Genomic DNA, 24848 nt, shown 5'->3' with positions numbered 1-24848 from the left:
ATCAATATTGATTGTTAACAACAAAGTGTAATTATTTTATTTTATCAAAAGAAAAAAAAATAAATATGTTTTGGGCCAAATTAAATTTAAGACATGTATTATTTATAATACTATAGGCCTACAGAATTATGTTTTAGAGTATATGAATGAGTATGGCAGTTGATGTTCTTAACAGCCGTAAAGTTAGGTTTTGTGTCCAGGTGATGAGACACAGTTCAACAAAAGTTTAGTCAGTACTTCAACTTTTACCAGAGTTTTTAAACAAATATCTGCTTGAGTAAAGGATGCGTGTACTTTTGCCATCTCTGAAAACAGCACATGTTGCAGAAAAGCATCATGACAGCAGAAAAAAGTCTTCAGTCAATAGTGTGCAGGTCCTCAGTGCTTAAGATTACAGGCCAAAATTTACTTAGTAAATAGATAACAATAATATCTTTACAGTACAATATTAACTTCATTAGCTATTTATCTCAGTACCTAAAAATACATTTCCAAACTAACAGATTTCAGAAAAGCTTTTTATTGCTCGCTCTCATAACATTTCAATTTAAATGATCATGGGACATCTCATAAATGTGTGAGGCTATGTTAACACTGTGAGGTTTAGTGCTCAAGTAATTTTTTTGTTTTTTTCTCAGATCAAATTTTTTTGCACAGCCGTTCACACTGTTGTAATAGATGTGGCCTATGTCTGATTTCCAGTGTGAACAGGAACAGTGTAAACTGGCCCGCATGCGCAAAAGTACAACTACGCACAGCACAAAATGTCTAAGTATGCACACAATGTTAGTAATGAGAAGTGCGGTGCGCCCGGTGTGTAGTGAACTCATCAAGGGTTAATGAGCTTAATATATATTTCTTGCAGAGTCTGTTAACCTAGTTTACTGTTAATTCATGTTAATTTGTTGTAAACAGCATAGGCTTAATCCAGTTAAAACTCATCAAATTGAAACTAAAATGTTGCCTACCGGGATATTGAAGGATGTTGTCCTTCACATCAATAAAAAAGTTTAAAAAGAGCATTAAAGTTGTTGTATTTGGTTTTTTTAATCAGTTCACTATTTATATGAAATATGTAAGCCTATGTATTTTTTTAAATATATACAAATTTTAAAAATGCAATTATATTATGGTGGCATTTTTAATGAACATTTTTTTTTTGTCCACAGATTAAAGGTTAATGTTTGGTTAACCATCTGTCAATCAAAAATATCCAAAATGAACAACCCTAAATTTTGGGGGTAATGTATTTAGTGTTTGAGAAAAGAGTGTTTGCAGCACTAACCAGTACAGAATAATGATGCGTGTCAATCGAAAATGATGTAAAAGTCACATGAATTCCAACATGACCATACACACTGCAGTCGGATTGCAAAACATCAGGTTTTTATCTGGTTTAATACCCCATATAAAAATAAAGTGTCACAAATCAAAATAAAAAAGATCAGATTCCATGCAGTTTGGATTGTTCACCCTGTCATGACACAAACAGATCTGAGTCGCATCACACGTGGGTAAAACAAATCTGATTTAGGCCATATTTGGCTGCAGTGTACACTTAGCACAAGTCATCTGGACACTGCGTTAAAGTGCTCATAATAAATGGTAAATGTTCTTTTCTTTTATCTTGCATCAAGGCTGTTTTTCATGTCCACAAAATATGGTCTCATGAGGAGTCAAAGAAGTCGTTGCAGAACTTAGATGTGAGATTCTCAGCAGGGTTCCTCTTCTGTACCGTTTACACGGAGAGGACAAACTAAGATCTGAGAGTTCTCTAAGTCTTTTTTTCTTTGTTTTTCTTATTTTGGGATATCCTGAGCTTTGGACTGGGACTTTGGGACTTAATGAGTTTACTTCTGTGTCTGTGACTATGTAAACTACATTGACCACCTTATTTAAGGTTTTGTGTGTGCGTGTATGTGTGTATGTCTATCTGTGTGTATTTACTTTGTGTGTACAGACTTATGTGGTTTACAGGGACAAAAAGTTTTATAATGGCATGGGTATAACTTAGTTGTACTAGGTTTAACTTAGTGACACATCTCATGTTTCCGTAATCATAAAAGCTGAAAAATTATACTTAACAGCATCTTTTGAAATTCACAATTTGCCACGTTTCTTGTAAGGGTTGAGTTTAGGGGGTAAGACCATATAATAAGCGTTTTTTTTTTTTTTTTTTTTTTTTTTTAACAGTATAATATACATGTCCCCTATGGAGTGTGTCTATATCTTGTGTGTGTGTCTTGAATTGACCACATCGATCTGTATAGTTGAGTCTGAAACAATAATGTAGTCTGACTGGAAGGGGGAAGAAATATTTGACTGTTTACCTCTTGAGAGAGAATGCCTGGAGAGTGAGTGTTTAATTTAGGACACATTTAATCCTCAGCACACTGTTCACAAAAGCATTTATTATAGGATGAGAGCATACTTAAGCTGGAAGGACTGATTTAAATGAATTTACAAACTCCTACAGATTGCATTTGAGGTAACATTCATATTTGAATGAATGACTCTCTCTCCATCACCACCTTCCTCTGCTTCTCTCTTGAACATGCTGCTGAGATGTTGTTTTTGTTTATACGCCATGAATATTCCATATCTCTTTGAAATGCAGTGTTAGTTTACTTATGTACCGAGCCACTCTGGCAAGAAGCCACCCTTGTGTGTAAAACAAACATTTCAACAAGCTGATATTACACATGCAAATGTGCCTCAGCCAGTGGGCAGAGGAATTGGTAACAGTTTTTAACTGTAATATTCAGCTCCCAATTGTGGCTTCATAACAAAATTCATATTTGTGCAATAATTACAGACCTGAGTATGAGAATGGCAGCACACATAATTGCTTAATCACTTGCTCACTTTACTTTGGCATATTTTTTTTCTTTCACAGGTCTCCACAGTAAAATTTGTAGCCGGTTACTCTGGCATATTTTACCAGCAGATGCAACCACCATTGCTGGGAAACATCCACACTCAATCACAATGTGCTTAATCAAATTTGCCAATGAAAAAAGTGTTTCTGGGGAATGATTCAACAGGCTCATTCTGAAAAGGTAGCCCTATATACATTTCTGGAGATTATGAAGCCAGAAGTACATATGGCTGCATTTCGTCATCAAAAACTAACACTACGGGGCGGTATAACAATGTTCCTTTTCGCACTAGAAGCTGACCGCCTATCTCAATATGGGCACCTTTCCTGATGTCCAGTTAGTCCAGTAGCTCGCTATGTACGTTGGCGGACTTGAGACGCAGAGAGGAGTTGACCATGACGACGTTGTTCGAGTCTGTTGAAAATTGGTTCCAGAAAGTGGGTTATACAAAAACAGAAGAGAAAAAATATAATAAACAAATAAATAACAGGGTGAACACGTTTTAAAATCTAAAAACGTGGTAAAAAATCAGGTGAGGGCTTTTCTTTTTCTGGACTGCTTTTGAAAACTGTTGGTTGGGTTTAGGGAAGTGGGTGGACGCTGGTCAATCAGTGCCTTTGAAAACACTATTGGTTGGGTTTAAGGAAGTAGGAGAGTGGGTTAGTCAGTTGGTCAATCAGTCTGTCAGTTGACAGCAGCCTCTGGTGGATTTACACGAGAACAGCAGGCGTAAATGGCATATGTGAGAGAAATTTGAGATCTCAATGCGTACACAGCGGCCTCTGGTGGAACTGCAAAAAAAATAAAAAATAAGTAAAAATTTTAGCTCTTGGTATGTATTTGACGCTTTCCAGAAATGTATATAGCGGTACGTTTTCAGAATGAGCCTGGGTTGAAAAGATTATGATCCTTTGTCTCCAGGGATGGTGATTTTCACGTGCATTCTGATTGGGTGCTCATGGAGAAACTGGTAATAGAGTCATTGGCTTGGTGCTTATATGAATGTCTTTGCCGGATCAGGATCAGGAGACAACAAAGTGAGCAAATGAAGAAACCAGCAGATGGTGTGGAGAGCAGATAAGAAGCTAAAATTAATCTGGCGAGTTCATGGATGTAAACTATAGAACAGACCTGGGGTCACCAACACTGTTCCTGGAGAGCTACTATCCAGCAGATATCAGTTGCAACCCTGACCAAACACACTTGTCTGTAATTATCAAGAGTTGCTTCAGGTCCTAATTTATTAGTTTGGCTGGGTTTGATCAGGGTTGGAGTTGAATACTGCATATAGGTAGCTCTCCAGCAGGGTTGGTGATCCCTGGACCTGACAATGAGAAAGGGCCAGGGGGGAATTTTTAAATGGGACTGATGAGGGTGTGCACATGTACTGGTGATTAATAATGTGACTGTGCATGGGTGAATTGGGATTTAGATGGGGAGGTGACTGCCTGACATTGAATCTGATTAACTATAGTAATGATAAAACAGTAAGCTTTAAAATCTTTACTTCATAGAAGATTAATACACATGCAGCAGACTATCAATAAATAATTTGATTACACATAAAGAGGATATACCTTCTATAAATCACAACTCTTTATATATACGGTTCAGTCTTTGGATGGACAGCAAAAATCTAGGCATGCACTTTGCAATTTTGGGTCAGATTTTGAGACAATCAACTCATGATTCTTGTTTGAACCGGGCCAAATTTCGGCATTGTTTGTTGTGCATTGTTTGTGGTAGGGTGGATGAAAAAGAAGGAATGGGAAATTCTCCCATTGGGAAGTCAGATTGCCAGACGATTTTCTGACATGTCAGACATGTTCCGTTGTTAAGCAATTTCACAGTTGACTCAGAACTACAAACCAGTTGAGTTTAACTCAGTGTCTATGCCTTTACTGCACCTGCTCAAGTTTTATTAAATGACATGGTATTGTTAAATTTATTTATTTTTGTAATTTCAGAGAGAGTGAGAGGGGTCCAAGTGCAGTATATAACCCGGTCTAAGAATACACCTTTTTGTCATGAACGTGCAGATCAGATCATCAGTTTACACTTACAGATGACTGACATAAGTTTAGAAGTATGCTGTCTGGGGAAAGGGCTCTGACCTAAGAAGGGCACTCTTATTCATCTCATTCCCCTTGCCTGGATAGCGAGAGTGAGATGAGCCTTAGCACAGTGTATAGCCTGGCCTCAGAATGCTCCCTCAAAGATGCTATATAGTGCAGGACAGCAGCCAAATGGAAGAACTCCCACAAAAAAGTTGCAATATTTAAAATTTGCAGGGGTGTTGATCTTAAAGAGAAAAATAGGAGTTTATATATGAGCTTCAGTTGAGGTCACTGCTGCTGCAGTAGTGCAAGGTAAAGGGGGAGGTTTGGATAAAAGTGAGAGTGGTTCAAGCGAGAGTGATAAATAATAAATAAACTCCGCCATGAGTGGTTGAGAGAGGTCAATTTATCAGTAGTGATTTGTAGATTTGGATGTGTGCATGTGCTCAGCAAAAACACTCACTGCTGTGGCAGTGGTGCAAAGAGGGTGGGGAATGTTTTTGGGGTGGGGCAGGGACTCACTGCTACGGAAGTGGTGCAAAGGGGATGGGTCTCTGCTGTGGTAGTGTGTGAAAAAATGAAAGTATGGGAGCAATAGTAGCTGCCGGAGCCATTACTAGAATCGTGCCTCATGCTGCTTTTTAACACCTGAGGCAGTGCTTTTTATGCTGTTTTTTTTTTTTTTACTTCAGATGAAAGGTTGATGTGATTATTTTCAATTCCATAAAGTTCCTTTTACAGTGTCGATAATGTAATTTAATTAAACAATAGATAAATAGACATAAGCACTCATGTAGTTGTTCAAGCATAAACAAGCTGGACGGCAGTTTAAATTAGCACCATCAGGATTAGCAGGTGAGTGCTGAAACTCCATTGAAAATACTATAGTAAAAATAATGTCCATATTTTAAAGACATGGCATGAAACAATGGAATTTAATGCAGTGCTACAGTACTAGTCCGGTCTGAGTCTCACTTATATCATATCTCTATTATGCAGTGAAGATAATTGATTTTAAAGAAACCAGATCTTAAATGCTGCGATTTTATAATAGCATGACCGATCAGTAGACACGCTTGAGCTGGCTTACTGAAAATTAAGTCTCTGTTATGAAGGATGTGCTCTGCCACTATTCGCCAAGGCAGCCTCACGTTTAAGTTAGTTCCTGGGGCAGGCAAAAGAGGGAGGGGGGATGCTGGACTTCAGGGCTGGACAAAGGGGATGTGAGTCTAGGGTAGGTGAGAGGGTTATAGGTTAGAATGATAAGAAGGCTGATGGTGTATATAGACTGGCATATTTGGGTAGAGCAGAGATAACTTTTCTAATTCACTTAAATATGAGTTTAACAGTTGTGCTGTGCATTAAGGAACTAAAAGCAGAGAGGTGTGGATGTGAGCTTTAAAAAATGCATTTCTTAATTTATAATACCAAAGAAATGCCAAGAAACACTATAAAAATAGGCAAGAGAAGGTTTTGACATATGCTTCTGAGTGTTGCAGAATTGGTGTATTACTGAGCTGAAATCACATACTTGTAGGCTATAGTAAAGCTTTTTTATCTGTTAATATACATAGTGTAATAAAGTTCCCTTACTGCCAACCATGTTTATTCATTCATTTATTTTCTTTTCGGCTTAGTCCCTTTATTAATCAGGGGTTTCACCACAGCGTCATGAACCGCTAACATATCCAGCATATGTTTTATGCAGCGGATGCCCTTCCAGCTGCAACCCATTACTGGGAAACACCCATACACTCTCATTCACACACAAACTATGGACAATTTAGCTTACCCAATTCACCTATAGCATATGGACAACGGGGAAGACAAGTGCTACCCACTGCGCCACTGTAACGGCGTAATGTTGATACCTCTGTTTATTCTTTAATGATTCCTTAAAATCATTGGGACCAGCATTCGATTACTTTTGCCTTCTTGAAGCTGGGCCCTAAATTTGATGCACCACAAAGCAGTGGAGTTATAGCATTGTTAGCGGTACTGAGTAACGATTTCATGTGGTAGTGAAAATGCAATTGGGATAGGACTTTCCCACTAGTGGAGACACTCAGACACACAGAGAGATGTCATGCGGCTTGTTGTAGCAAAGATCAGTGCTTCGATGGGTAGTTGATGCTTGGTTTATTGGGGTTGGGGGCTGCTAACGCTCTGACGGAGGCTTGTCCTTGTAGTTTGGAGTTAAGAGCACTGATGGTGCAGGAATACTGGCAGCCTTGAGGCACAATTGTGGACACTATTGATGTGTTCTGCGGAGTGCTGATGCACACAAAGTTGGGTTGGAGACTCAAGAGAAGGCGTGTTGTTAATGGTGTCATCCTAAGGGAATAATTCTGACTTAGACATAGTTGCAGCTGAAGATCAAAAGAGATAATGGTGAAGGACATACTTGCTTATTTATTTGAATATGTTCTGGTGCTAAGATAATTATAGGTGTTGGTGAGGAATTAGCCTTGTCAATGATCTGAATATGCTCCCAAAATTAGCTAGAGATCTGTCTTTGTTTTTGGGTTTTGTTCTTTGTGATGTTCATTGTCAGATCATTGGAATTTCTTGCAGTTAATCAAACAGTGAAGCTATAATCTTACCATGAATTGCATTGTGTTGTTAAAAAGACAAAGAAATAAAATAAGAAATTCAAAAAAAGGACTTTAGTTTTTTTTTTCAGAGCACAGAAGCATTTAGTAATTATATCTATGCATACATCCTTAAAAATATAAAATTTTATCTGTGAGCGGTTTAAAAAATGACCTTGAATTTTTTTTTAGATTAAATATGTGTCCGTGCATTAACACTTTTATTGATTTTAAAAAGGTTTGGGAGTCGAACGTCAAAACGACTTACACAAATGTTCCGACTCGCACTGCTATCATCATGTCATCAAGTCTCTGCATGATCATAGAGAGTAGTCCAATCTGATTATCTGTCTTAAAGTTATATAGTGACTTTCAGAGAGCAATTCGGCATTTATCCATGTTGATTACAATGCCATCTGTTCCTCCAACCGCACTGCAAAGAAAATAGATTTGACTAAATGTTTGTGGCAGGCATTCTGTACAAAACCAATGGACCAACCACATCTGCTGCTCCAAAAAGCCTTTCTATTATTCCACAGGAAAGCATTGGGGAAAATCTAATGCTGTTTTGGCATTGGTCGAGGTCTTTCTTCTGGAACAGCCCAGGTACTAATTAAACTCTTTAAGAGATTTTTTTTCCAGCTTGGCCAGAATGGCTTATCCTAATCTACATCCTTTTAGGTTAATTAAATATGATGAAAAACTTGATGACACTAGATGGTAACTTAATGGTAATTCTGTATATTTATTTTGGCAGACTTTTGCTTTCATTTTTCATTATTATGGCAATTTTAAGGTTCCAAGGTCAATAAATAAGACTTGAAACTGAGGGTTGGAAATTTAGGCTTCTATTTAAATTTTCTATTTAATCTCTTATACAGAAGCTCTATTAAGGGATTTGTTTTATTAGTATTTTTTTTATTTTTATTTATTCATTCATTTATTTTCCTTAGGCTTAATCCCTTTATTTATTAGGTTTCACCACAGCGTAATAAACTACCAATTTATCCAGCAAATGTTTTACGTAGCTGATGCACTTTCAGATGCAACCCAGTACTGGGAAACACCCATACACTCTTACTTTCACACATTACAGGCAACTTAGTGTATTAAAATCACCTGTACCTGTGCATATCTTTGAACTGTGGGGGAAACCGGAGCACTTCACACTGAAATCAAGGACTCAAACCAGTGACCTTTTTGCTTTGAGGCAACAGTGCTAACCACTGAGCCACCGTGCCACATTTTCTTTTATTTGTATTAAATGTAATAATGTAAACTCCAAGTCAAACAATGTCAAAGTTTTCACAAAAACCTCTTGGGTAACATTTTATGGAACCTGTAGTCATATTTATGAAGTATAGTTTCCCTGTGTCTTCGCTTGTTTTTTATGTTTAGTTTTTTTTTTACTGTTTTTTTCCCCTTTGCACTTACATAAATGTCTTCCACTAATTCATTGGACAGTTGTTCTTTTTTATTATTATTTTTAATCTAAAATGTTTTGACTCAAAAAGGTCCTATGTAAGTGCTTTGGATGTGCATTTATTTTATTCAGTGTTTTACATAATCTCAACTGAAACATAAATACAGGGGAGGGCATGTAGTAGCCCCTCCTATTTAAAAGAAAAACAGGCAATAGTGTTTGTTTTTATCTCAGCTTTGCCAGTGAGAGTGGTAGATATCAAGCACATAAAATGAAAAGCAAATGAAACTAGCGAGCATTTGATTGTTTAGAAGATTTGATCAGAAACTGACATATGAAGTGATGTGACATCAAAAAAACATTGAACCATTTTTTATATATTCTTTTTTATATACATTTTTAAAACCATTTTTATATATTCTACCTGAGAATTGTATCACAGTCTTGGACAATACTAGCTTATAGATATCCTTAAGATTAACATATTGACATTAATATCTGAAAAAGTATTAATTTCATGTGACCTTTGATGCATAACGGACAGACTTGAATATGCTTTTTGGCATCCAGTTTTGTTCTTCTTCTGGTGCTTTTTCTTATCATCATCATTATCACCATTATAATCATTTTGTCGTTTGGCCATTTAAATCCCTCTTGCCATGATGTGACTATGACTTAAAAGAGAATTCATAGAGGAAAAAACTCTGCAAATGGTAAAAACAACTATATTATTGTCTTTGTCCAAGCATTGTCTTAATTAAAAAGTGCTGTAGATTTCAAAAGTAAAATAACACCAATCTTGACCATTTTAACTCCTCTGCCTATTCTCCTGCACTTTTAAAAACCCATTTAACCTGCCTGAGATGAATAAAAAAACAAGAAAGAAAACTGATTTGTTAGATTACCAATCAGACAGCAAGACAGAGAGGGACCTTTTAATTAATCTCAACCTTTGCTGTCTTATAAAGTGCATTCAGATTAAGAATTGCCATTCATTGTGGGAATATATTCTTTCCTCATTGTGATTTTTTTTTTTTTTTTTTTGAAACACTATATCACAAAACAAACTGGAGTGATAAAGCTATGAGGCGATGGCCACACAGTGATCCTGTGCATTTTGACTTATATGTGACATCCGAAAAGACTGTAAAGTAGCAGAACAAACAAAATGATAAACAGAAAACAGCTTTGTTGACTCATAAATGCAACCCTGACCCTGTAAAATTGTCTCTGGAGCAGTTTATTATTGAAGCTTCAAGGAGAGTTCCTGAGAAAGTCAACAGTATCAATATGGCAAATTCAGTAATTGACCCCACTGTCTCGGGTCGGGAGAAGAATGCCATTTATCAACATGATGACATTTGCAGAGAATCTCTCTCAGTCTCTCTCTCTTCATATTTTTCCCACCCTGTGTATGGCTTGCATTCTAATGCTGTTTCAAAACTGACATGATGAGTTACAAAGCTTATTTTTTCTTAAATTATTATTATTATTATTTTCAATCTGTGTTTAATTGTTTGTCTCCATTGAGATGGATGAACAGAGAGGTTTAGAACATACATGTTTAAAGAGCCCCTATTATGCATAAAGTCATATTTTGGTTTTCCAACAACAGGCTGATATGCATGCAAGGTCAAAAAACACTTTTGTTATCTTATAATATGCATTTATTTTTACCTAATTATCCCAATGACCACCAAATGATTTGTTCATCGATTCATTTGTTCCCAAACCCCTCTTCAGTGTGATGCTAATCTGCTCTGATTGGTCAAATGACCCAGTTTATTGCGATTGGTTGATTGCGTTAAGCAACGCCCACCAAGGCTTATCAACAACTTTGAAGTAGTCAGTGTGCAGAGTGTATGTGTGAGCCCGATTAAAGCAATGCAGTTTAACACTAGCATATTGCTTTATTCTTAACCACGACACACATTCAGTATTAATCCACACAATGGCAAAAACTGTTTTATTTTAAAAACTTGACGACCACACGTATAGGACCAGCTGATGGTGGCCATAGCAACAACAAATGGCAGTAAATTGCGAGCTCGCATGTAAATCCATATACAGAGCAGCACGCGTCGTGTTTTTAACGTGATTTTAGGCTTGACATGAGAATATGAAGAGTTAACCAGATACAGTACAAGCAACGTGGAGCAGTTACAAGTAACAAAACAAAAGTAAAAACATAATTTGCAGGCAAAAGAAAGCAAGGATGCAACCATTTTAATCACACTTAAGTTACTTACACTTGTGAAATGGAGAGACTGATCCATGAACTGTGTACTGTATAGTTCCTGTCAAGCTCTGACAAAGTCCCATACATCAATAGTTTTTCTGATCCTTCCATTAACAAATGGTTGACGAATGCCCCTTTTTAAGCGCCTAGATTGCTGAAGCACTTGTCAGAAAATAGCCAGCAACACAGCACAAGGCTGGGGCTATAATGCTGAGGCATTTTTGCAAAAATAAACTTCAACCACTGACTCTTCACAGCCTCATCTTTGGGTTGAAAAAATAACACTTTGTCACCTTAGAATTATAAGGTTCTATCTGACATTTTTTTTCAAAATTGAGTAATTGAAATATTCTTATTAAATGATAACTTATTTACATTATTGCACTTTTTTTATATAAGTTGTTTACGTTTTAAGACTTTTCATTTAAAAACAAATGTTACGCACATTGTTTGCTACATGGAATGCAAAAAAATTAAAGCTCAATATCTCAAAATCATTCAGAATGCAAATAGAACCTTATAATTCCATGGTGACTACTTTCCCTCACAGTTCAGAGCACAGCGTCTGTGCAACATGATTCAACCCGGATCTGCTACAGTGTCTTCTTCTCTCTACAGTGTTTGTGGGTGGGGCTGGTGATTTCAATTTTCCCAGGTCTGCGTGTGCAACAAATGGATGGGGCTTGAGGTCCATATCAACGTCATGTCGACACAGCTAAAGACTTGTTACCTCCACGATTGATTTGAACCACTCTGAGTCGACTCTTTTATAGATGAATCAATAGATTTAAACATGGTGAACTTTCAGATATAAGCCTTAGCTGGATATTTCACTTAACTTATGGCTGTGTTACACACTGCAATGAAGGTCATTTTCAATAACCCATAATAAGGGCTCTTTAATTATCTTAAAAATTAGTTAAACAAGCTCTGATTATTGCAAAGTGTCAGGTGTAAAGCATGCCACCACTGGACTTTAGAGCAGTCCAGTTAATGCTGAACTTTTTAAAAAATATATATTTACAACCATCAGAACAATTCTTTTTTTCTAAAGCCTGCAATATAAGCTAGAACCATATAGGCCGACTCTATAAATACAAGACAAATGTTATCTGTGCGAACTGCAGACAGATCTCTGTGCATATGCAAAATAACCCCTGGAGGTTTCTTATTCACATATACAGCACTATCACCGAGATGGCATATATCATTTTGAGTGATGCGCTTGTACATTGCATGTTGCACACTAAGATATCTCTGGACCTCACCGATAATTCCTTCCACATCCATCTCCACTGACAGCCTACGTGATGTTTACCGATGAGTTCATCTTGAGGTAGTTCTACAGTTTTTTTCTTTCTTTTTTAAACTTGGTATCACTAGATGATATAATCTTACACCTTAAAGATTGGTGTTCTCGGTACATGGTGTACCGCTTTTCATATTGCTTTGTATTTTCATACCGTGAGAGCAAAAGCACAGAAAAGGAAGATGCACAAATAGCAAGACAATTATATTATATAATTACCTTGTCTTCTGGGAGTCACTGGCAGATTCAGGCCAGCTTCATACAAAGAATGCAGCTCTTAATGACACTTCACAGCACCTTTACACACTGAAAGTGGGTCTAAAGTGAAAGCAATATTAATTATTCTTGCAGACTGAATGAGAAACCCTTGACCAATATCAATCACTTGATGGTTCCAAGATTAGTGTGCCACAAAGGATGCGATGGATGCACTTATCAAGTAATGAGAAGAGTAGACCTATTTCCAGTAAGAAATGAAAGCATAATAGCAAAAGCATGGGGATGTTTTGCAAAGAACATCTACAGTCATTTCAATTATTTCAGAGAAGCAATTTGAAATGGAGATGACCTTGATGACCTATATTATCCAAACTTCAATCAATGAGCATTGTATGATTTCTTACATTTAGTGGGTGCTTTTTATTCAAAACAAGTTAAAATAAATTGCAGAGACAACCCCTCTGAGTAAGTAAGCACAATTCTAAAGGACACAATAAGATGTAATAGCACCTAAAGTATTCTCTTTTGGTTGCATCATGCCCTTCACCCTAACAGCGAGTTAGACCTTTGCTAAACATCTATAGTAACATATGGTATTTTAAATATTTTTGCATGGATTAAAAATTGTACAAATTATTTTCAGTTGTACATTTACAATGACAAAAGGGTTAAATCTGTAATATAAAAATGGAGAAAGTGTCGTGAGAGTATCAGAGCAGATTCAATATTATTCTCCAAGAACACAGAACCATTCATTGACATTCATCAATGAATGATAATGATGCAAGGCACTCATTATGTGTTATTTCTCATCTACACATACATGTCTTTAAGGGTTAGTTCACCCTAAAATGAAAAATCTTTGTTTACTCTGTTTACAAGTAGGTTACAACTGTTTTTAGAAATTTAGAATAGACTTTCAATGGAGGGACAGAAATCTCTTAGATTTCATTCAAAATACCCATTTCTACCCATTTGTTTATTTGTCATGCTTTGTGTTTATTTTCTCGTATAAAAATGTTATATTTGGTTATGTGGAAACTACAGTTGCCAGCATGTAAATTTGTTGTACTGTATGTGTGCCTTCAATGTCAAATTTGATTAGGGGGAGGACATTTGGCATCAAGCTAAAAAAAAAACAGTTTTGAACAGAGACAATTTTATTAATGACCAAATTTCTCATGTTTAAAAGTAAAATACTATTCAATGTGAAATGAAAAATAAACATCTAAATTTAAAGTTTCCAATAAAGCAAATACTGTTCTCCACAATGGTAACAAAGTCAATATAACTAAGTCAATATTAAGAAAAAACAAAGAAAGAAATGTTTTTTCAATAAATCACACTAAAGAATTGTGTAGACACCTTGCAGAAGTGAAGTAAAACAGGTCAGTTATAAGTGAAGCTGCTGATGTTGTTTGTGGAGTTGTTTAATGATCCTCTGCAGGGATTTTGAGAGATCCAGGCCTGGTTTTACAAACCAGGCTAATACTAAACCAAGGTCAGGCCATCTATCCATTTATCAATCCATCCATCCATTTTGTGCCTTAAGTAAAATATCATTACAGATGCCTATTTTGAGAAAAACAAACAAAAAAATAAAACAGGTGTATTTTAAGATTAGTCAGTGCTAGATTCTTTCAGATAAAACAGATCAGAATTTTTTTAACCGTGCTGCCTTAGGTTTTTTAGTTGAATCAAATTAACTTTTCTAGTCATCTAAAATTACATCAAGCAAACTGACTAAAAATATGGGGTTAAACTTTGTACAACTTTTTTTGTTGTTAAATCCTGATTAACTTAAGTTAAAGCAACATAAACATGTTTGTTGTCTTCACTTTTTTGTTGTTACATTTTTTTTTTTTTTAAGTGAATGTTTAAGTCTTGTCTGTGAAACCAGGTGTTATTGTATTTAATTTACTTGAGTTCTTTTAACGTTTTCGTTCACACTGTGATTTTTAATAATCCTACGATAATAGCTTGTCCGCTTGCAAGATCTCAATTGTCAAAATATCAGACAGAATAACTATTAAGATTTACCACATACAGACACACAAGAAAACTCACCCAGCGTTTTATGTCATTCATCTATCACACATTCAGTAACCAGCATTCTGAAATGATACCTCACAGAAAATATTATCATCTGTATAGTATTTTACTTTTCTCACAACATGACTTAATAATGAAATCAAAATAAAAGTTTTTGAGTTTTGATTTTAGATTTCCCTGCATCACCAAATTTGGCACTGCTGTTGGTTCTTGGTTTGACGCTCATTGCAGCTGAAGTCACACTGCAGGAGAGTGTCTGAAATCTTCTACCACTGACAGAACAGGCTGTAAAAGAGCCGCTCTAAATATCTAAGCATGTCAAACTAATGATCAAAGACCACAAATGTTAGCCTAGGATTACAGAAATCTTCAGGATTTCCCAAATTTGTTTTAGACGACTAAATTGTGACTGAAATTATACAATGTGAGATGGGCTGAAAGCCATAACTGAAGTCAGTATTAGTTTTTTTTTTTTTTTTTTTTTCTAAATGAATCTGCTTGTTAACAGCAGGAGTTTATCATTAATGCTCAATAAATACTTAATTATTCACTTAATTATCTCATTACCTTTAACTCTGCTTCTGTATCTATTTGTATGAGTAACACCAAGTACTCTGTGTTTACTGTAGGTGGGATATTATAAAAGGAAAAAAAAAACTAAACAAGACCAATACCTTTGATTTATTAACTTATTGACACAGTATTGCCAAATTAGCTATGATTCATGTATTCTGTAACTACAAGACATTTACCCACCGACAACTATAGTTGCTTGGCAAAAAACTATAGATCTCTCGTAAGATTAATTTTCTTTGGAGGATTCTAAAGATTTTTTATTAGTAATTCATAGTAATATGAAAATTGATTTCTTTTGGAGGCTTGCCTTCATAATGCATCATAGAATTAGAGGAAGTCCATTCCTCTAAATAATAGAGGAATAATGGAGTCAAAATAATATATAGCTATAGATATTTACTGGCATGTGCTTGAGGAATAAAACGCATATACCAATTAGAAAGTTGCTTACAGGTGTAGGTGTGGGTGGCACTGGGGCTCAGTGGTCACCTCAAAGCAAAAAGGTGGCTGGTTGGAGACCCGACTGGTCCAGCCGATATTTCAGTTGTTCTCTCCTGTTGGCGTGGGTCAGGTGCTCTAGTTTCCCCCACAATCCAAAGACATGCGCTATAGGTAAACAATTTTCGGTGTATGTGAATCACAGTACTGGATTGTGGTTGGAAGGACATCCGCTGCGTAAAACATATGGCGGAACTGTTGGTGGTTCATTCCGCTGTGGTGACCCCTGATAAATAAGGGACTAAGCCGAAAGAAAATGAAAGAATGAATGCAGGTGTAGAGATATGGATTTGTTGCAGTCATCTGTTTAATTTTATTTTTATATATAGCTGTTATGTTTGCGTTGATTAGTCATTGTTTAGTATTAGTGTTGCAATAAGTTCAGTTTAGTTCTAATGTGTTGATGGCCATCATCTTTTTAACCAGTATGTCCTGGCGAGTGACGCTAGGGGGCGATTAGTGAGCCATGCGTGAGCCGCGGCAGGTTTCACGCATTAGAGAAGAAGCCACACTGCCATTACTAAAACTCATATCATTACATCTCATTGTGTGTGTGTTTGTTTGGTTTTATTGCAGGTAAGATGTATGATGTGGCATCAAATGTTTAGTATGTGTTTAGCTGTGTAAATAATGTGTTGGAGGATCGTTTATATATGTTTATATGTATAGAATAACCGCATGAGTGTAATCGCGGCAGACATGCGGTCGAGCGCACGCACGAGTGTAGGCCGCCGACGTCCATAGATGGAGATCTAGATGACAGAGTCTGTGTTATTATACAAATATAATATACAAATAAATATGATATACATATAGATTAACAGGGTTTATTAAGTGTGAGTTTACCTTTTGAAACTAGTGTGGGTTAATACAGTTATATTAAAATGTTAGAGAGTATTTAAATAAGAATAGTAAACCATAAAGTAATTAGTAGATAATAAAGTTATTTAAATAATTACTGTTTGTTGTTTATGTAAGAGTATGAGTTGAGTTTAATGATTATAACTCAGATATTGGTCATGCATATTATTGTGTGGATAAATGCATTGAGTCAGTGTCTATTCATTGCCATTGTTTATTGATTATTCTATATTTGAGTTTTTGTATAAGTGTTTCTGTGTTCATTGTTTTCATGCATTAGTGAAGAAGCCACACTGCCAGTACTGAAACACATTTTACATCTCATTGTGTGTGTGTGTGTGTGTGTTTGTTTGGTTTTATTGCAGATTGCAGTGACAAACATTAGCTGCGTCCCAAATGGTACACAATACACTATGCACTCATGCACTATGTACTTATGCACTTACACACTCAACAGGATAGTATATGTATGTAGTGTCGTCCCAAATGGCACACTTATGTATTTTTACTAAGCGGAAATTCAAACCGTTTCCCTGATGACGTTTGACTGTTTCCAAATCAGTGAAATAAACGACTGAATTATCAAGTAATACCTGCTGTGAGTATTGCTGCATTCACCATCGGGAGGCGCTATAATCACTCTCGTAGGAGAATTTTGCTTTCACCATCCAAAATAAATAAAGTTATTCAACATGTGCGCCCGATCGCTCCGCCCCTTCCGCTACGTAAGCAAACCTGCAGTCGTTGAGTGCGTGAAGTGTCCATCATTCCACACTTCATTTTAGCGGCTGAATGAGTGCAACATCCGGGTAATTAAAGTGCACTTATTATTTTGAGAGTTTTCAATGTGAACACACTACTTACACTATTAATACTACAAAATGGCGTAAAATAGTGCATAAGTATGCGATTTTTGACACAGCTAATAAAAATAATATTATGGTGCCACAAGAAAACTCCGCCTCTTCTGTGTGTGCAACACATGAGTTGCAGGTGGGCTAATTTGTGTCAGAAAGTAAGCAAAAGTGGGCTTGTGGGCTAAGAACAACATGATGAAATATAAATGGTTACAGAATTTTCAACTGATAGAATCATTGGTAACAAACCAAGTCAATCTAAAAAAAAAAAATAGATAAATCAATAAATACTCAGATTACAGATTAATTACAATGGACAGAGTGAAAAGATGAAACTGGGTGCCAGCAATGATGGAGAACTGCCTTACAGTGACGTTTTATATAAGAGGTGATAAATGCCATTTGCCTTCCAGTTGTCCTGTAGGCGTCTAATGCTATACACAAACAGTGCCTTTCTCTCTCTCTCTCATTGTCAACGACATGCATGCTGCTCTGTGCTCTCTTTGGAACCAATTAAAAACACATAATATGAAAAAAAAATACTGAATGTGGCATCTGTGAGTGCATCACATTGTAAAATGAAGGATGAGCTTTTGTATTTGCATACTGTGAACCAATGGCATCATGAAACAACTGCATCTGTCAGCCTGCCCAAGGACATCCAAATGATTTTAATGATACTCAAAAAATATATAATAATAATTTATGAGGCATGAAATATAGTCAAAAATATCAAGACTGCTATTATGATAATAAAATTCAGCAAGCAAAGATTTGCTGAATGTCCAGAATTCCTATCACATATCACTTGTGCAAATATAAATGCAAATTTAATATTTCAGATTATAAACTATTTCACATTATCAACTATAAATATGAATCAAATATCTAAAACTGATATAAACAGTCAATGCATTAGCAATTCAACAGGCAGTCATCAGGTTTTTGGTAATAATCAGATAATATATATATTTTTTGAGCCATTGATATATTTAAAAAGAACAAAGTTATAACCGGTGTAGAAAATCTTTGTGACATGCTCCCTGCAGCCCTGCCCACTGTTAGTTCAAACCTCTCTGATGCACGCATTGAAGGCCTACCACATGGTTCACAGCTGCACCCTATCACCCTAATCATCAACCCTTAAATAGTGTGGCTTCAGTACCACAGTATGTTCTGGTCTTTCACTGCTCTAGGCTCCATGTGGTGTTGTGGATGCGTGTAAATGTGAGTTATGGTTTTCTTGTAGTGTTTATTTATGAAGTATTTTATGCAGTTTTTCCTTGTGTTTATGGAGTATTGATTTTGTATTTGTTTCTTTATGCATTTATGGTGTAGAAACCAGTCTTATATCATGTGGAGAGAATGTACTGGCATTGGTAAATAAAACTCTAAGAAATCTTGCTTCAAGTGTTTTGACTGACACTCCATTGTGATGCCCCCCTGTGAGTCAGCATTACCTTTCTAATTGCCGGAGAAATGCAGTTTGTTTACATAAAACTGATTTTATAAGGATTTTATAAGAGTTGCAAAAAAAGTTTCAGTTCAAGTCTTGGCTGAGCCAGTTTCAGATGAAAGACTGGCCATCCATTTAGAACATTCCCCTGCCTACGGTCTTGTATTGGCATGTACGCAAATCTTTATGATGGGTTTGAGTTTTTTCAGCTTAATGATGGCTTTCTTGAAGAATAATAATAATAATAATAATAGCTGTGTTTCCATCCAAAAATGCAAAGTAACTTTATGCGCAAAACTGGATCATAGCATAAAACGTGTGCAAATAAAGCAGCGTTTCCATCCAACGAGTCAAAATTTACAAAAAAGTCACTTCCTGATTAACTGGCACCAAATATCAACATTCAATTTGCTGTGGTAAGAGATGCTGCGTAAATCTTTTGTTCATCCAATAAATGACTTGTGCCTCAGAAGGCAATCCTGACATGCAGTGTACTTGCAGTGGCATTTAAAGAAGTGATATGCAGAGGACAGACGCTCTTGGTTCTGGAGGTTGATCCGCTGCGTAAAACACATGCTGGATAAGTTGGCGGTTTATTTCGCTGTGGTGCTGAAAGGAAAATGAATGAATAAAACTGAAGTGCACTCAAAAAAATTTTTGCATCAGAACGGAAATGCAAGGTCATGTGTCAAGTTTCGCAGGTCGCAAGTGGGAGGGACATATGCAAACTGTTGTAATTCCTACAGCGGCCACCTGATTTAGATTTAAATACCCTCAAAATAAAGCTGACAGTCTGCAGTTAAAGCCCATCTTGTTCATCTCAATTCATTTAAGAATACGTATTGAAAGTTTGACTTTCTCATCACACATTTTGAGTCACATTTTTTTAAATATTTTTATTCTTTGAAGTGGCATTCGTGCCGAATGTTCTTTTGTAAATCCAACAGAGGCCACTGTCGACTAACTGGCTGACTGAACGATCGACTTACCCACCCTCTCCTTCCCTATACCCAACCAGTAGTGTTATTAAAAGCACCTAGTGACCCACCCACCCCCTTCCCTAAACCCAACAGACAGTTTTAAAATGCAATGCAGAAAAAGAAAAGCCCTTGCCAGATTTGTATGTTTCCAGATTTTACCACATTCTCACCCTGTTATTTTTTTTTTCTTTTTTTTTTTTTTTTCTTCTTGCCTGCTTTCTGGAACTGTCTTTTGCCGGACTTAAACCCTGTCGTCGTAATCAACTCCTCTGCGTCTCAAGTTTGCTGACGTACATGGCGAGCCACTGAACAAACTGGTAACAGCGGAAAAGCCTTCCACTCAGAGGTAAGCGGTCATCTAGTAAGCACGGCAAAACTGGTGTCATACTACCCCGTAGCATTTGTTTTACAGACAATATGCAGCCATACGTACCTCTGGCTACATAATTCGCAATCTCCAGAAATGTATATAGGGCTGCAATTTCAGAATGAGCCTATATTGATGTTTTCCTAAAGTTTTTAAATTGATTTCAATTTCAATGCTATAATTATTCCACTATTCAATCACACCTCATGTAAATAAGGCAGTGAAATCTGAGCTGCATCCAATGCTTTTTAAGGTGCTCACCTACCCTATACCCCTGACAGTGACATCACTAGCTCCATTAAAGGCATTGTGTCTGACATTTCATCTCTAAAATATGCTGTCTCTTCTTGCATCATCAAGGCTGCATCCAGATACTATTAGCTTGTTTGATGCTAAGCAGAGATGTATAGTAACGAAGTAGAACTACTTCACTACTGTACTTAAGTACTAAAAGGCAGTATCTGTACTTTACTGGAGTATTATTTTTTTCTCCTACTTCCACTTTTACTTAAGTACATATTTTCCATGAGTTTAATACTTTTACTCCGATAGATTTTTTATGTGCTGCATCGTTACTCGTTACTAGGGGTGTCAAAATGATTGATATCAGTTCAGTAATAATAGGTCATACCCGGTTATTACGTGATGACGTCATTTATCTCCTATGCGCGATGTCGCAATACTATAGCTAAGGACGGAGGCGCGAGGGCGAGGCGGCACAGCATACCAGCCGCTAGTGTACTATTAGGGAGAAATGTTGTAAAACTTCACCTCTGCCTATCTCTCGCTCTCTCACTTTGGACATTTGACCCGCTGGCCAGTTTGTAAGGTAACTTTTCCTCTCTTCTTAGCTGGTGGATCCAGACATGAGCGTGCCAAGTTTTCTCCACTGTGTCTATTACCTGTGATAATCGCGTATTCTTCCCGCCATGGCTGAACAGCGCTTATATTTCTAAAGCCCTTTCTGTTGAGGACAATAACCAATCATAGCCGTGTAAGACCCGCCTGTCAGCGCTCAAAAAGCAGGCGGGATAATATTGACATGAGTTTATTAGCTGTAAATGCTTGTGCTGTCTTCTGTGCATGAGTTTTGTTTGATACATCCAGGAAGAGTGTTTTCTTTGAGCAGGTCAAATTAAGGGCACAGTTCGTATATCTGACTGCTGTATTAAAGGACAAAATTTTATTACAAAAACCCCTTTAACTGTCACACCATATAGAATTTCTAGAATAGAATCTAGCAATAGAATTTCTTTTTTGATTGCATTTCTTAACTCCAAATGTCGCTAGTTAACACAATCAGTGCATTTTTATTCAACACATCACATTATTTCTAAAACATCAGCCTCTACCAAATGGTTGAGATGTTGGTTTATACTAAAAGTACCAGAATTAATAAATATACTACAGAAAATATGAACTGTAAGACCAATATCAATAAAAACATAATAAAAATAAATAAAAATTATTACTAAATCATAGCCATAAGCCATAAAATATTTTAGATTTTCATTTAACACAGTAATATACACATTTTCCTGTTTTTTTTTTTACAATAAAATCAAAATCAAGTGAATTTGTGAAGCAGGATTTAGTTTGCTTGTTTAGTTTAAAGCTTTTTATTTTAAAACAATCAAACTTTAAAACTCCCAAAGTGTGAGTGTGTCTTTGTGTGTGTGTGAGTGAGAGTGAATAATGTGTAAGAGAAAACAACAGTGTGATTGTACCTGTGTGTGTGTGTGTGTGTGTGTGCGTGTGTGTGTGTGTGTGTAAGAGAGAGTGTAAAAACAATTGCAACCTATGTAATGTCCCCACAATTCACAAAAATGTGTGTGTGTGAGAGAGAGAGAGAGAGAGAGAGAGAGAGAGAGAGAGAGAGAGAACTGTGTGTGTGAGAGTGTATGAATGTGTGAGAGTGGGGAGAGAGTGTACATTTAGGTGTGTGCAGGGCAGTGTGTGTGTGTGTGTGTGTGTGTGTGTGTGTGTGTGTGTGTGTGTGTGTGAGAGAGAGAGAGAGAGTATGTATGTGAGTGAACATGCTGAATTATCTCATCAGTGAAGGCATTTTCTGGTAAAAGGGCCTGACGATGTGAGCTCTTGTACCATAGAAACTATTTACAGAGAAAAACAGTATCATAAGCCATGTTTCTTTTCGTTCTGCTTAATCAAGTACCCCAAAAAGATATTTAAAATAAACAACAATTAGTGTATTTTGACTGCTTTCTTTATTAACTACATTACACAATACTTGTACTTTTACTTTCAGTACTTGAGTAGTAAATTTTGAAATAAACTACTTGTAATACTTAAGTACAAAAAATGTTGAATACTTTTGTACTTCCACTTAAGTATGGTGCTTAAAGAGCACTTCTACTTCTACTCAAGTCAATTTTTGATAAAGCACTTGTACTTTTACTTAAGTATGGGTCTCTAGTACTTTATACATCTCTGATGCTAAGTAATAGTTAGGTAGTGATAACATTTACTGTAGGTATTAGGCAAAAATAGGGATGCAGAATAAGATCATTCAGAATATGTGCTTTATAAGTACTAACAGCCAATATCTGAATAATAGTGAGAATTGGTACATAAACTACAATTTTATTCTTCTTTCTTTTATGAGAGAGTAATGTCATTTCTTATACACTTTGATTTTTGAAAACTTTTTTTACTACACGCAAAAATCAGCTGATAAAAGCATGTGGGTACTTTTAAATCAAATGTGGATCATACAACTATAATATCCTGGTGGGAAAGACAACAAAACATGTTGATGCATCTGTTGCTTTTTCCAACCTTCTGGATGTAAAATCAAAATCACCGAGCTTAAATTCTCGTATGATATATTGATATCCCTCTGAATCTGCGCAGAAACATCGCCCTAGGCCATGCAGCAGAGGGGGTCCTGCTGTGACAGACAGAAAAAAAGCAGCCTAAACGCAGAGGTTTGTCCCGGTCCCTGTGATTCCTCTCTGATTCCTGCTCTGCATTCAGCATGCTCTTATGCCCTCGTTTTCCATATCACAGCCAATCCATTTTCAATGCCCACTCTTTCATTCCGCCCGTACTGCTCATAAAGGGAATTCTCCACTCTAAACCTCATTCTGAGTAGGTGTAATTAAAAGGCTTTCATGGTAATATTCCCAGCTTAGGACCCTGGTTGGTTTGTCCCTCCAGCTGCAGGGAAGTCCAGCCTGCTTTTTACAGCCAGAAAATGGTATAAAGCCCAATTTTCAGCAGCCTGGAAGGATAGCTTACTGGAAGTACGTTGCAGTGGATGAGTTGAAGGCTAATTTTACACAAGTGGAGTTTGGAGACTTGAATTTGAAATATTCTAAAGAACCAGGTGACAGCAGGCAGACTGCAAAATGAAGACTTTATCATGATATTTTTTAAGGATTATGGGTCACACTTTACAATATGGTTTCATTAGATAATGTATTTGCTTATATGGATTAATACAGTACAGTACTTGTACAGCATGTGGTAATCCTTGTGGACTCTTTAAATTTACCACCCTTTTGTTATGTTAGGAATAAAAACATGATAAAATCTGCTGTAAAAATGCATCATAAATAATTTTATTTTGTTTTGCATAAATCTACCTCAAAACTACATTTTTTTTTTAATGACAGGATTTTAACTCTTTAATTTATTAGTTCATAAATTATGTAATTGGTGAAAAAAAAAAGACGTTTTTTCAATATAAAAAGTATTTGTGGACAGGATTTATTTTTACCCTCTATTACAGTCTTGGACATGTGAACAATTTGTAACAACACTGGCATTGATGCATTGCTATATTTTCATTTTTTTTTTCTCTCTCTAATTTACTGTTGGTGGCTGTTTTTGCCCCGCTGACTTCCAATATAATCACAGTTGATGGTGCATAAATACACAGTCTTTGTTTTTAATTTAGTCCTGAGAGCAGAGATTCATATTTTGATTTTCTCAGACACATCAAGGTAAGTGCGCAAAGGTCACTTTCACACACACAATTTTATTTGCTGTTGTACTCCATGTGAAATCCAGAAACTAAGATTTTTTTTTTATTTTATTTTTTTTTTGCTCAAACGGGTTAATGGTGTAAACTGATGTTCCGCAGTAAAAATTTTACCCCTTCCCAACAGGGAAAACCACCAACAATCCAAAATGCATAATTATATGGTGTCATGTCATTGCAATTTAAAAAAAAAAAAAAAAAAAGTGGTTGTAATGGAAGTCAATGGGGCAAAAACAGCCACCAACAGCAAGTTAATGGAAAAAAATTAAAGTTAATCAAAAACAGTGTATCAAAGGCAAGGTTGTTTCACAATGTCCACTTTGATTTTTTTTTTAAAAATGCAGTCCACAATAACTTTATATATTAAGATTCATTTTGTGTGCTTTGTTTTCATCAAATCAGTGACATACTTTATGAATTTGACAAATAAATCTGGAAATTTTCTAAACATTTAGTAGATTTGATTAGGACTAAGACTGAT

This window comes from Danio rerio, chromosome 5, assembly GCF_049306965.1.
Source record: "Danio rerio strain Tuebingen ecotype United States chromosome 5, GRCz12tu, whole genome shotgun sequence".
NCBI lineage: Eukaryota > Metazoa > Chordata > Actinopteri > Cypriniformes > Danionidae > Danio > Danio rerio.
Note: the sequence above shows the minus strand (reverse complement) of the source record.